The sequence below is a fragment of the Antechinus flavipes genome, chromosome 4, assembly GCF_016432865.1.
Source record: "Antechinus flavipes isolate AdamAnt ecotype Samford, QLD, Australia chromosome 4, AdamAnt_v2, whole genome shotgun sequence".
Taxonomy (NCBI): Eukaryota; Metazoa; Chordata; class Mammalia; order Dasyuromorphia; family Dasyuridae; genus Antechinus; species Antechinus flavipes.
Window position 1 is genome coordinate 235,321,976 of NC_067401.1, and position 12,786 is coordinate 235,334,761.

Below are 12,786 nucleotides of genomic sequence, written 5' to 3' on the forward strand. Positions count from 1 at the left end.
TTCATCACACATCTTTTAAAGAATGTGAGAGCTTGTGCATAATGCAAAGTAAAGGCAATTAGAGACAAAAACATTCTAGGGACCCTCCAACAGGACTAGAAGGAAAAGATGTCACCAAATACCCCCAGATGAGCTGCTGATTGCTATAATTGGACACTGATTTTGGCACTAAGTTTTTTGGCAATTAAAACAAAAAGGAAATGTTTTGGGATTCATAGTTTTTATAACCTGTCAAAATAAATCATATAAATTAGTCTACAGAGACAAACTTTCTTCCTGGAACTAAAATTACATAGGATTTTATTATGGGAGTCATTATGTAGCCTACAGTCCAGATCATTGTGATAAATTTAATCTCCCTAAAGCTATTGTGAACCATATAATTACCCTTCATGCAAACATTTAGTAACTCCTCATTACTTACTAAATAATGTCAATCCATTTTCACAGCATCTAGTTCTACCTATGATTTGACCCTAACTGAAATTATCCCCAACTACTACAATTCACATAGCCCATAGTAGCAACTATGATTTGTATAGGGTGATTATCTGTATTAAGGGAATCTCAAAAGAAAAGAGTTCCATGAGTGAATATGGAAAAGGAAGGGTCAATACTTGGTTACAATGAACAATCTTTTCTTTTTTTCTTTATATCAAAAAAAAAATTATGGGGCAACTAGGTGATGAAGTGAATAAAGCATCAGAACTGAAATCAACAATTCAAATCTGGCCTAAGACACTTAAAACTTCCTAGTTGTATGACCCTGGGCAAGTCACTTAACCCCAATTAATTCAGCAACAAACCCCTCCCCCCCCAAAAAAAAAAAAAAATTGTGCTCTTTAAGTATTTGTTGAATGAATCTTTTCAAAGACAGTTTTGCAAGAGAAGCAGACATTCTATTTAAAGGCATAGATCTTTTAATGACCTATAAAGACTGAAGGCATAATATGAAATCATGCCTCACTTAATACCATATATGTATATGTGTGTTCCTAAGCCATAGAAAGATTAGGCTAGAATTCTTGAGGTAGTATAGTGCTGTGGATTACAAAAAAAGACATGAGCTTAAATCCTGCCTGATTACTTACTGACTCTGGGCAAGTCACTTTCTGGATCTATTTACTCATCTATAAAACAAGATTTCTGGATTCTATGACTTCTAAGGTCTTTTTCTTTTTTCTTTTTTTTCTTTTTTTTAAATAACTATTTATTGATAGAATTCATGCCAGGGTAATTTTTTTATAACATTATCCCTTGCATTCATTTCTGTTCCGATTTTTCCCCTCCTCCCCTCCCCCCCTCCCCCAGATGGCAAGCAATCCTTTACATTTGAATAGGTTACAGTATATCCTGGATACAATATACATGTGCAGAACCGAACAGTTTTCTTGTTGCGCAGGGAGAATTGAATTCAGAAGGTATAAATAATCCGGGAAGAAAAACAAAAATGCAAGCAGTTTATATTCATCTCCCAGTGTTCTTTCTTTGGCTGTAGCTACTTCTGCCCATCTTTGATCAATTGAAACTGAATTAGTACTCTTTATAGAAGAGATCCACTTCCATCAGAATACATCCTCAAACAGTATCATTGTTGAGGTATATAATGATCTCCTGGTTCTGCTCATTTCACTTAGCATCAGTTCATGTAAGTCTCGCCAGTCCTCTCTGTATTCATCCTGCTTGTCATCCCTTACAGAACAATAATATTCCATAACGTTCATATACCACAATTTATTCAACCATTCTCCAATGAATGGGCATCCATTCATTTTCTAGTTTCTAGCCACTACAAACAGGGCTGCCACAAACATTTTGGCACATACAGGTCCCTTTCCCTTCTTTAATATCTCTTTGGGATACAAGCCCAGTAGAAACAATGCTGGATCAAAGGGTATGCACAGTTTGATAATTTTTTGAGCATAGTTCCAAATTGCTCTCCAGAATGGCTGGATGTGTTCACAATTCCACCAACAATGTATCAGTGTCCCTGTTTTCCCACATCCCCTCCAACATTCCACATTATCTTTCCCTGTCATTCTAGCCAATCTGACAGGTGTGTAGTGGTATCTCAGAGTTGTCTTAATTTGCATTGTTCTGATTAATAATGATTTGGAGCATATTTTCATATGTCTATAAATAGTTTCAATTTCTTCATCTGAGAATTGTCTGTTCATATCCTTTGACCATTTATCAATTAGAGAATGGTTTGATTTCTTATAAATTAGAGTGAATTCTCTATATATTTTGGAAATGAGGCCTTTATCAGAACCTTTGATTATAAAAATGTTTTCCCAGTTTATTGTTTCCCTTCTAATCTTGTCTCCATTTGTTTTCTTTGTACAAAAACTTTTCAATTTGATATAATCAAAATTTTCTATTTTGTGGTCAATAGTGATCTCTAGTTCTTCTTTGGCCATAAATTCCTCCCTCTTCAGCAGGTCTGAGAGGTAAACTATCCTATGCTCTTCCAATTTACTTATAATCTCATTCTTTATGCCTAGGTCATGAACCCATTTTGACCTTATCTTGGTGTACATACGGTGTTAAGTGTGGGTCAATGCCTAGTTTCTGCCATACTAATTTCCAATTTTCCCAGCATTTTTTGTCAAATAGTGCATTCTTATCCCAGAAACTGGGATCTTTGGGTTTGTCAAACACTATATTAATAAAGTTATTGGCTGTTTTGTCCTTTGAACCTGACCTATTCCATTGTTCAACTAGTCTTATTTCTTAGCCAATACCAGCTGGTTTTAGTAACTGCTGCTTTATAATATAATTTTAGATCTGGTACAGCTAGGCCACCTTCATTTGATTTTTTTTCATTAATTCCCTTGAAGTTCTTGACCTTTTGTTTTTCCATAAGAACTTTGTTGTTATTTTTTCTAGTTCATCAAAGTAGTTTTTTGGGAGTCTGATTGGTATAGCGCTAAATAAATATATTAATTTAGGTAGTATTGTCATCTTTATTATATTTGCTCTCCCAATCTAAGAGCATTTAATATTTTCCAGTTGGTTAGATCAGACTTAATTTGTGTGGAAAGTGTTTTGTAGTTTTGCTCATAAAGTTTCTGATTTTCCCTTGGCAGATAGATTCCTAAATATTTTATACAATCAGTAGTTAGTTTAAATGGAATTTCTTTTTGTAACTCTACTGTTGGGTTTTGTTAGTGATATATAAGAATGCTGATGACTTATGTGGATTTATTTTATATCCTGCAACTTTGCTGAAGGTGTAGATTGTTTCTAATAATTTTTTGGTAGAATCTCAGCAGTTCTCTAAGTATACCATCATATCATCAGCTAAGAGTGATAATTTGGTTTCCTCATTGCCTATTCTTATTCCTTTAATCTCTTTCTCAATTCTTATTGCCAAAGCTAGCATTTCTAATATAATATTAAATAGTAACGGTGATAGTGGGCAACCTTGTTTTACTCCTGATCTTATTGGGAATGGTTGCAGTTTGTCCCCGTTACATATGATGCTAACTGCTGGTTTTAAATAGATGCTACTGATTATTTTAAGGAAAAAGTCCATTTATTCCTATACTCTCAAGAGTTTTTAATAGGAATGGATGTTGGATTTTATCAAATGCTTTTTCTGCATCTATTGAGATGATCATATGGTTTTTGTTAATTTGATTATTAATATGGCCAATTATATTGATAGTTTTCCTAATATTGAACCAGCCCTGCATTCTTGGTATAAATCCTACTTGATCATGATGTATTATCCTGGGGATGATTTTCTGTAGTCTTTTTGCTAATATCTTATTTAAGATTTTAGCATCAATATTCATTAGGGAGATTGGTCTATAATTTTCTTTCTCTGTTTTCAACCTACCTGGTTTAGGTATCAGTACCATGTCTGTGTCATAAAAGGAGTTTGGTAGGACTCCTTCATTCCCTATTTTTTCAAATAGTTTATAAAGCATTGGGGCTAATTGTTCTTTGAATGTTTGGTAGAATTCACATGTAAATCTATCTGGTCCCGGGGATTTTTTTTTAGGGAGTTGATTAATAGCTTGTTCTATTTCTTTTTCTGAAATGGGGCTATTTAAGCAATTTACTTCCTCCTCTGATAATCTGGGAAGCCTATATTTTTGGAGGTAGTCATCCATTTCGCTTAGGTTATCAAATTTATTGGCATAAAGTTGGGAAAAGTAACCCCTTATTATTTCTTTAATTTCCTCTTCATCAGTGGTAAGTTCTCCTTTTTCATTTTTAAGACTGCCAATTTGATTTCCCTCTCTCCTTTTTCTAATCAGATTTACCAAAGGTTTATCAATTTTATTGGTTTTTTCATAAAACCAACTCTTAGTTTTATTTATTAGTTCAATAGTATTTTTACTTTCTATATTATTAATTTCTCCTTTTAATTTTAGAATTTCAAGTTTAGTAATTGATTAGGGATTTTTAATTTGGTCTTTTTCTAACTTTTTAAGTTGCAGGCCCAATTCATTAATTTTCTCTTTTTCTATTTTATCCAAGTAAGCCTCTAAGGATATAAAATTTCCCTTTATTACTGCTTTGGCTGCATCCCATAAATTTTGATATGATGTCTCACCATTGTCATTATCTTGAGTGAAATTATTAATTGTGTCTATAATTTGCTGCTTCACCCAATCATTCTTTAAGATGAGATTATTTAGTTTCCAATTACTTTTCTGTCTATTTACACCTAACTTTTTGTTGAATGTAGTTTTTATTGCATTGTGATCTGAAAAGAAAGCATTTACTATTTCTGCCTTCCTACATTTAATTTTGAGGTATTTATGTCCTAATATATGGTCAGTTTTTGTGTAGGTTCCATGAACTGCTGAGAAGAAAGTACACTCCTTTCTGTCACCATTCAGTTTTCTCCAGAGATCTATCATACCTAATTTTTCTAATATTCTATTTACCTCTTTAATTTTTTTCTTATTTGTTTTGTGATTTGATTCATCTAAATCTGAGAGTGCAAGGTTGAGATTTCCCACTATTATAGTTTTGCTATATATTTCTTTTCACAACTCTCTTAACTTCTCTTTAAGGAAGTTAGATGCTATACCACTTGGTGCATATATGTTTAAAATTGATATTGCTTCATTGTCTATAGTACCCTTAAGCAAGATAGAGTTTCCTTCCTTATCTCTTTTAATTAGATCAATCTTTGCTTTTGCTTGATCTGAGATAAGGATGGCTACCCCTGCTTTTTTGACTTCATCTGAAGCATAATAGATTCTACTCCAGCCTTTTACCTTTACTCTGTATGTATCTCTCTGTTTTAAATGTGTTTCCTGTAAACAACAGATTGTAGGGTTCTGACTTTTGATCCAGTCTGCTATCAGCCTCCTCTTTATGGGAGAGTTCATTCCATTCACATTTATGGTTAAAATAACTAATTTCCTGCCATCCTAATATCCCCAGATTATACTTTTCTTTTTCTTGCCCTCCTTCCCTTCTTCCCTAGTATTAAACTTATTGGTCCCACTAACGTCATGCAGCTCTCCCTCTTTAGTATTCCTCCCCCCTCCCTTTGAATCCCTTCACCTTTCTTGTACCCTTCCCTTATTACTCTTTTTCCATCTTCCTTTTCCTCTCCCACTTTTTAATGAAGTGAGAGAAGAATCTCTGTAAAACAAAATGTAAATTGTTTCCTCTTTGAGCCAACTCTGATGAGAGTAGGATTCACACAATGTTCCTCCCCCTCTCTAAGTTTCCTCATATATGATAGGTTTCCTTTGCCTCACTGTCACATGTAGTTTCCCTCTTTTTATCTCCCCTCTTCCCTTTTTCTGACACTATCCCCTTTCCATTTCTACTTCCCTTTTTTATGTTATATCGGTAAAATCAAATTATACATATGGTTTTAATGTATATCCACAACAGAAATACAGTTCTCAAGAGTTCCTTTTACCTTTTTCTACTTCTCTTGATTCCTGTTGTTGGAGATCAAAATTTTTGTTTAAGTCTGTTTTTTTTTTCCCCTTAGAAACAGATATAATTCCTCTATTTCATTAAATGTCCATCTTCTTCCATGGAAAAAAATTCTCAGCTTAGCTGGGTAGTTTATTCTTGGCTGCATTCCAAGTTCTTTTGCCTTTCGGAACATCGGATTCCAGGCCCTTCAATCCTTTAATGTTGAGGCAGCCAGATCTTGTGTGACCCTTATTGTGGTATCTTGGAATTTGAACTGTTTTTTCCTGGCTGCTTGTAAAATTTTTTCTTTAGTCTGAAAATTCTGAAGTTTGGCCACAATATTCCTTAGAGTCTTTATTTTAGGGTCTTTTTCAGAAGGTGTTTGATGAATTCTTTCAACGCCTATTTTCCCTTCTGGTTCTATTACTTCTGGGCAGTTCTCTTTGATGATTTCCTGTAAAATAGTATCTAGGCTCTTTGTTTCATCATAATTTTCTGGTAGTCCAATGATCCTCAAGTTATCTCTCCTAGATCTATTTTCCAGGTCTGTTGTTTTTCCAAGTAAATATTTGACATTTTTTTTTCCAATCTTTCATTTTTTTGGTTTTGCTTGATTGATTCTTGATGTCTCAATGAATCAGTCATTTCTATTTGTTCAGTTCTGATTTTTAGTGAGTTATTTTCTTCATTAGCTTTTTTTACTTTTTTTTGTATATGTCCAATTGAGTTATTTTGCTCTATGGAATTTTTTTCCATTTCACTAATTTTTTTTTAAGTGAGTTATTTTCTTTTTCCAATTCGCAAACTCTGTTTCCCTGCACTTCTTGGGAGTTTTTTACCTTTTCCAATTCATATTTCAGGAAGTTGTTTTCTTTTTCCACTTTATCAAATTTTTCTTTTAGTGAGTTATGTGCCTTTCCCCATTTCTCTTCTAGCTCTCTTTTAAGGTTTTTAATAGTTTCTTCTAGAAGAGCCTTTTGTATTGGAGATCAACAATCATCTGGAGACTGTCTGCTATTAGTCTCTTCAGGGTTGAAAAGCTGTTCTCTTTCTGTGTAGAAACTATCAATCGTTCTTTTGATTTTTTTTACTCATTTTGTTAAAGCCTATAAGGTCTGCCTTCAGAGCCAGGCGGTTACCAGCTTCCTCTGCAGAGCAGTGAAAGGTATATGGATGGATAGCTGTCCTGCCAACCGGCTACAAAAAGCAGCGAGGTACTGGAGTGCTCTGGAAAAGAGTTCCCCACCAGAAAGTAACTCAGACCTGCAGGGCCGGGCTGGGAAAGTGCCCTGCAAAGAACCTGGGCTGTGTGAGATAACGACTGCCTGGGGCTAGATGCTGAGCAGTGAGAGTTTCACTTCCCAAGCCAAATCCTGCCCTGGGCCTGTGGGTGTTAGCAGTTGATCAGTGAATGGATTTGCAGGGACCATAATTGTCTGCCTGAGAAGTGCAGTCAGATGGGGAGGTTCTATTGCCCCAGGCCGAGCCCCCCATTCTGCCGATCAGAGGCTGCCCAGGCTGTGTCTCCCTGCCATGCAGATTAGTAACTGCCCCCACAAAAGCCCCGAACTGCCGGATGTGGCCGCAGGGCTGCAGTAAAGTCTGCCTGAGTCCCTTCCGGGTTTGAGGGGTTACAGCCAGATCTCGTTAGGTTCTGGCGTTTTTTAGAGGACCCTCTGTTTTAGGCTTTAATTTCTCTGCCAGTTTACTGCTTTGTAATCAACGCAGAGCAGTTAGCCTATAGCAGAGTTGTCTCTATAACTTATCTAGCCACAGAGATCACCCCCGCCCCTGGTCTGCTCAGAACGCTAGCCTCTCGCTGCCTGTGCTAGTCTGTTCCTGGCCCCTCAGGACAAACCTTTCCTGGCGAGCTTCCGGATCGGCTGGTAAATTGTAGTGCTTCTAGTCTATGTGAATTTAAGTAGTGAAGAGTTATTTTTGAGGCTGCATTAAATAGTTAGTTATGAGGGGAATGAGAGGAGCTTAGAGAGTCGTGTGTGCCTGCTCTGCCATCTTGGCTCTGCCCCCAAAGGTCTTTTTCCAAAAAGAAATCTTTTATGTCACAATTGCTCCACATACAAAGTAGAAACAAAAAGTCATGAATATTCCATTTATTTTCACATGAAGTAGCAGTACTCTGACATTACCTCCCTTGTGATGTGATCAGGTCATGGAAAACATGTGTTCAAAATGGGAGAATTACGGCCTTTATAAAGTAGGAGATGGCAAACCACTACAGTATCTTTGCTAAGAAAACTGCAAATGGGGTGATGAAGAGTTAAGCAATACTGAAACAACAACAAAACACACTGAAACAACAACAAAAACAAAAAATGCAGGTCTGCATTTGAGGGATATGGAAGTGCTACATATACTCTGCAAATGCCTACCAGTACTGATACAATCCACTCTACCAATGATCTCAAATAAAGAGAATAGGCATCCCTGTCATAACTATGATAGTTATAGATTCCTATCTTTTAAGATTTTCCCCAGTCATTGACAATATGACTTTTTCCTCAGCTGTTAGTTTTGAGCAGAAGGATAGGCACTCAATTCATCTAATAGATTTCCCAATTTGTCCACATAACAATTAAAATGAATGGGAAAAACTGAGATCTGATATGGCTGGATGACATTTAAAACTGGGATTGTATCTGACATGAGATTGTACCTGACAGTTTTAATTTTAGCAGTAAAATTTTGATGAATCTCCAAAGAAGCATTAACATCCTTAGATCTATTTCCAGGATGTATGGTTTGTCCCATAAACAGTTCTTGTCTATTGAATAAAAGACTGATGGTAGATCAATGAACCCTTTAAAGAGTTATTTTTAACTTCTCAATTATATGGAACAAAGGACAGCAATTGTTGGTAATGGAATAACTTCCTAAATCCTATTTGTTTCTTGTGGCAGATTTAGGGTCAATAGAAGGAAGAACTTTCTAAAATGCAGATTTTCCAGACTGAACAGGCATATGGTAGAAATATTAAGTCTAAGGGATTGATATTGAAAGAGATGCTACAATACTATAGATACCATTTCTATGTGGTCTGGAAGGTGGATGACCTCTTAGGTATGTTAAAGTCAAAGATTTTTTGCATATTATGAAAAACGTGATTCTTTAATTTATTGAAGGGGAAACTGATATAGGAGTACTTAACAAATAAATCATTTTCTTTTAAAAAATGGGATAAGAAATTTTAAGGTATATCTTGAGGACACACAAATAGATTGTTGAACCAGATATTGGATTCTAATCCAAATAAATCATCCAACCATAAGATAGTAGTCAAGCCATCCTTCAGTATGTAAGCATTAGATAATCTCAAAATATTTTATTTTTAAATCTGTGAAGTGTTGAAAAAATGTATCTAAATGCATTTTTTTTTCTTTTAAAGACCAAGTAACTCAATGGCTGATCCTCAGCCATTTACTAAAATCTACATATGTAATTTTCCAGTTACCTATACTATACAAATGCTACTTTTCTTAGTGGTTGGGGAAAAAATGTATGAGTAGGGCTATTAACTAGGGGATGGCAAACTAAAAGGAAACTTCTAGGCTATCTCTACTCACCCCTTTTATTTAACATATGATGAACTTGGACCCACAGAGATAATTTACCCAAGGTCATATAAGTAAAAATTACCAACAATCAAGTCCAGGTACTCTGACTTCATATCTGTCATTCTTTCCATTGTACGCTGGTTCTGTTTTTTTTTTTTTTTTTTAATATTTTAGAATATAGAAGAGCAAAATCCTCAATTGAGAATGAAATTGGGTCAGGGTTGGGAAATGTAATTACAAAGTAAATTAGAATGACATCTATGTGGCATTGGGCAATTCATTTAACCTCTCTGGGTCTTTCCATTTCTGTAAAACTGAGGGGTTTAGACATCCGAGGTCCATTCTACTAAAATTATATAGTAGCATATATTTGATATCAAGAAAGTCAATGGGACAAGTTCCATAGTTTTGACAAATATTGTTAGATGGGTTTCGATAAGAAAGTTGGAGTCAAGATAAAGTTTGGGTCAATCTGTTTTTAAAAACAGGATGTTTTTTGCTTGAGTTACTTCATATTGTTTCTTGTATAGTTTTTTTTTTTTTAATTGCTCAGTATAACTCAAAAATCTCCTATCAACAACCTAAAAAAAGTTTTCATTGAGGCCAAAATATTTTCCTAGAAACTGAAAATATTTAATAAATGTTTGTGTAGATGACAAAACACAGCTATTGAGACCAAGTAAAGGAAACTTAATTGAGCATCTAGCATCAGATGCTTTTTATATGATCCTAAACAGGTCAACCTTTCTCACACAATTTCCACATCTGTAAAATGGGATAATAATTATACCAGCCTTTCAGAGTTCTGAATCTATAGTTAAAATCAATATTATTGAGTTTTTCCATGAGGGAAATATTCTCAGTCATTGATCTTGCAGATGTGTAGAGAAATAGTGTTATTCTTGAAGTCAGGAAGAACTGAGTTTGAATCCTGTGTCAGGTATTTACTATGAGACTCTGGACAAGTTACTTGACTTCTCTCAAACTCAGTTTCTTAAGCTATAAAATGTGTGTAATAATAGCACCTAATTCATATGAGATCAAGTAATATGATATTTTAAGTGTTTTGCAAACCTTAAAAACTTATGTAAATTGGTGCTGTTGTTATTATTAGTACTTGGAATGGAATGGTTTGGTTTCAATAACAAGATATTATGTAAATTGAGTTATCTATAGATTTCCTACAGATAAAATTTTGGCATCATCTTTGGAAATCCTATCCAAGTCCCCAGGAATTTTTATATCAGCTGATGTGACTTTGAAAACATCATCTTTAGCAGACCATTTAATTTATTCAAATTTCCAAGATTTTTGTATACAAATCAATAAGTAGCAAGTATATATTAAGACATATGTAACAAAGTTGTGTTTTTTGTTATTGTTTTGCTATAGGATCATTGATTTAGAGATATTAAGGATGCTTTAGACAATATAATATAACTCCTTACATTTTATAAATCAGAAGACTTACACTCATGTGCTGATTTATCCAATGACACACAAGTTGCAAGGTAGCAATCATATGAGATAGTGTCTGAAGTCAGCGGCCTGAATAAGTGCTCTTTGTTCTGCACTGATATATTCATTTAGAATTCTAGATTCTGTAGCATCAGTGATATAGAAGTTCTGATCACTTTACACAGGATTTGTTGTTGTTGTTGTTCTCCAGGAGGAATTGGAAGTCTGAAACTGCTTACACTTACAGGAAAGAGGAGAGAGAGAGAGAGAGAGAGAGAGAGAGAGAGAGAGAGAGAGAGAGAGAGAAAGATTACACAGAAATCTAAGAAACTCATCTGATTTGTCCTTTTTATGGGCCACAAATTAGGTCCCCCTCGCCTTTAAAAGATGTGATCTTCCCATATGAGTACTCTTTCATGCCTTCTTCTTTCTGATATTTGTCCATGTTTTTCAGTGTATACTATACCAATATTCTCCTTAAGATCCTTGCTCTGGTATTTTTTAGTATCATGAAGGTATTGTTCAGTGTATCATCACATTCTTTATACATAACCATCCAATACTATTTTTCTTCTTTTATGTTGTTCCCTGTACTATTACTTATATATAATAGTTATCACTGGTATTATCCTATAGCCTGCTTAGTATCATGTAGCTTTTTATTACCCCTTTGTTCACCTGTAATATTGCTTCTTAACCATTATTAACCATAATTTTTTAGCATCTATTGCAAGATGCCTGGAACTATTCTCAAACTTAATAATGTAGTAGGCACATCCTCAGATTTCTATTTTTTAATGATATAATTCTTAGATTTCTGCTTTCTCTATCTCTTTGTCTCTCTCCATCTTTCTCTTTCTCTCTATCTCTCCCTATCTTTATCTCTCTTTCTCTTTCATATGTGTATATATGCTTGGATGTAAGTGTGTGGTATGTGTGTTGAGGTTTTTTTTTTTTTGTTTGTTTGTTTGTTTGTTTGTTTGTTTGTTTTTCTGTCATGTCTGACTCTTTAAGACTCCTACTGGGATTTTAGTAAAGATACTAGTGTTGTTTGCCATTTCTTTCTCCAGGTCATTTTACAAATGAGGTGATTGATAAAAGTTTTAAGAGGAGGCCTTAATAACTTACTTGTTTCTCTAACCCTGCCTTTTTTTGTGCAGCATATTTGAAAACTGATTCTACTGTCTCTTTGAATGGAAAAAGGAGGAAAGAAGGGAAAGAAAAACTTGACTCTACCCTATCTAGCTTTTGTATAGATAAATGTTCTCCATTTATCAAATTCAAAGAAGCAACTTTCTATCATAGACATAAGATCTTTTGTTTCAATCTTGTATGATTCCTTTAGAAGGAGATGGATCTGTCTACCCCTGGAGTATCAAATTATTTCTTATTATGAAATGATTTCTTTCTGGCAAAGTGTTTTATATAAATGGGTTTTATTATGTTTAAAAGTAGAACTGTGGAGAAATATCACTGAAGATATGACTGAGTTTGACCAGAAGTATTAGACAAAATTTCTGGAGTCTTATTTAGCCTTTTATTCTGCTTCTCTTTTACCTCTTGGCTGCCGAAAAAAATACAAAAGTCTTCTTACCTTTCTCTCTTGCCAGTCTGAGGACACTACTTCTACTTTCTTTGTCTTCTTTGCTCACTAGTAATAAGAAAACAGCTGTGCCATCCTTGTAGGTAACTAAAAGAGAGAAGAGCCTTGAATGTGGATTTTGCCCTCTGTTCATTAGGGCAGAAAAAAAAAAACATCATTTGAAGCCAAATTCCTTCTGAGTCATAATCTGGTAATTAACTTCCCAAGGTAACAAGTGGGCAAAGCCTAGATTTTTTTCTTCCCTAAGGTTAT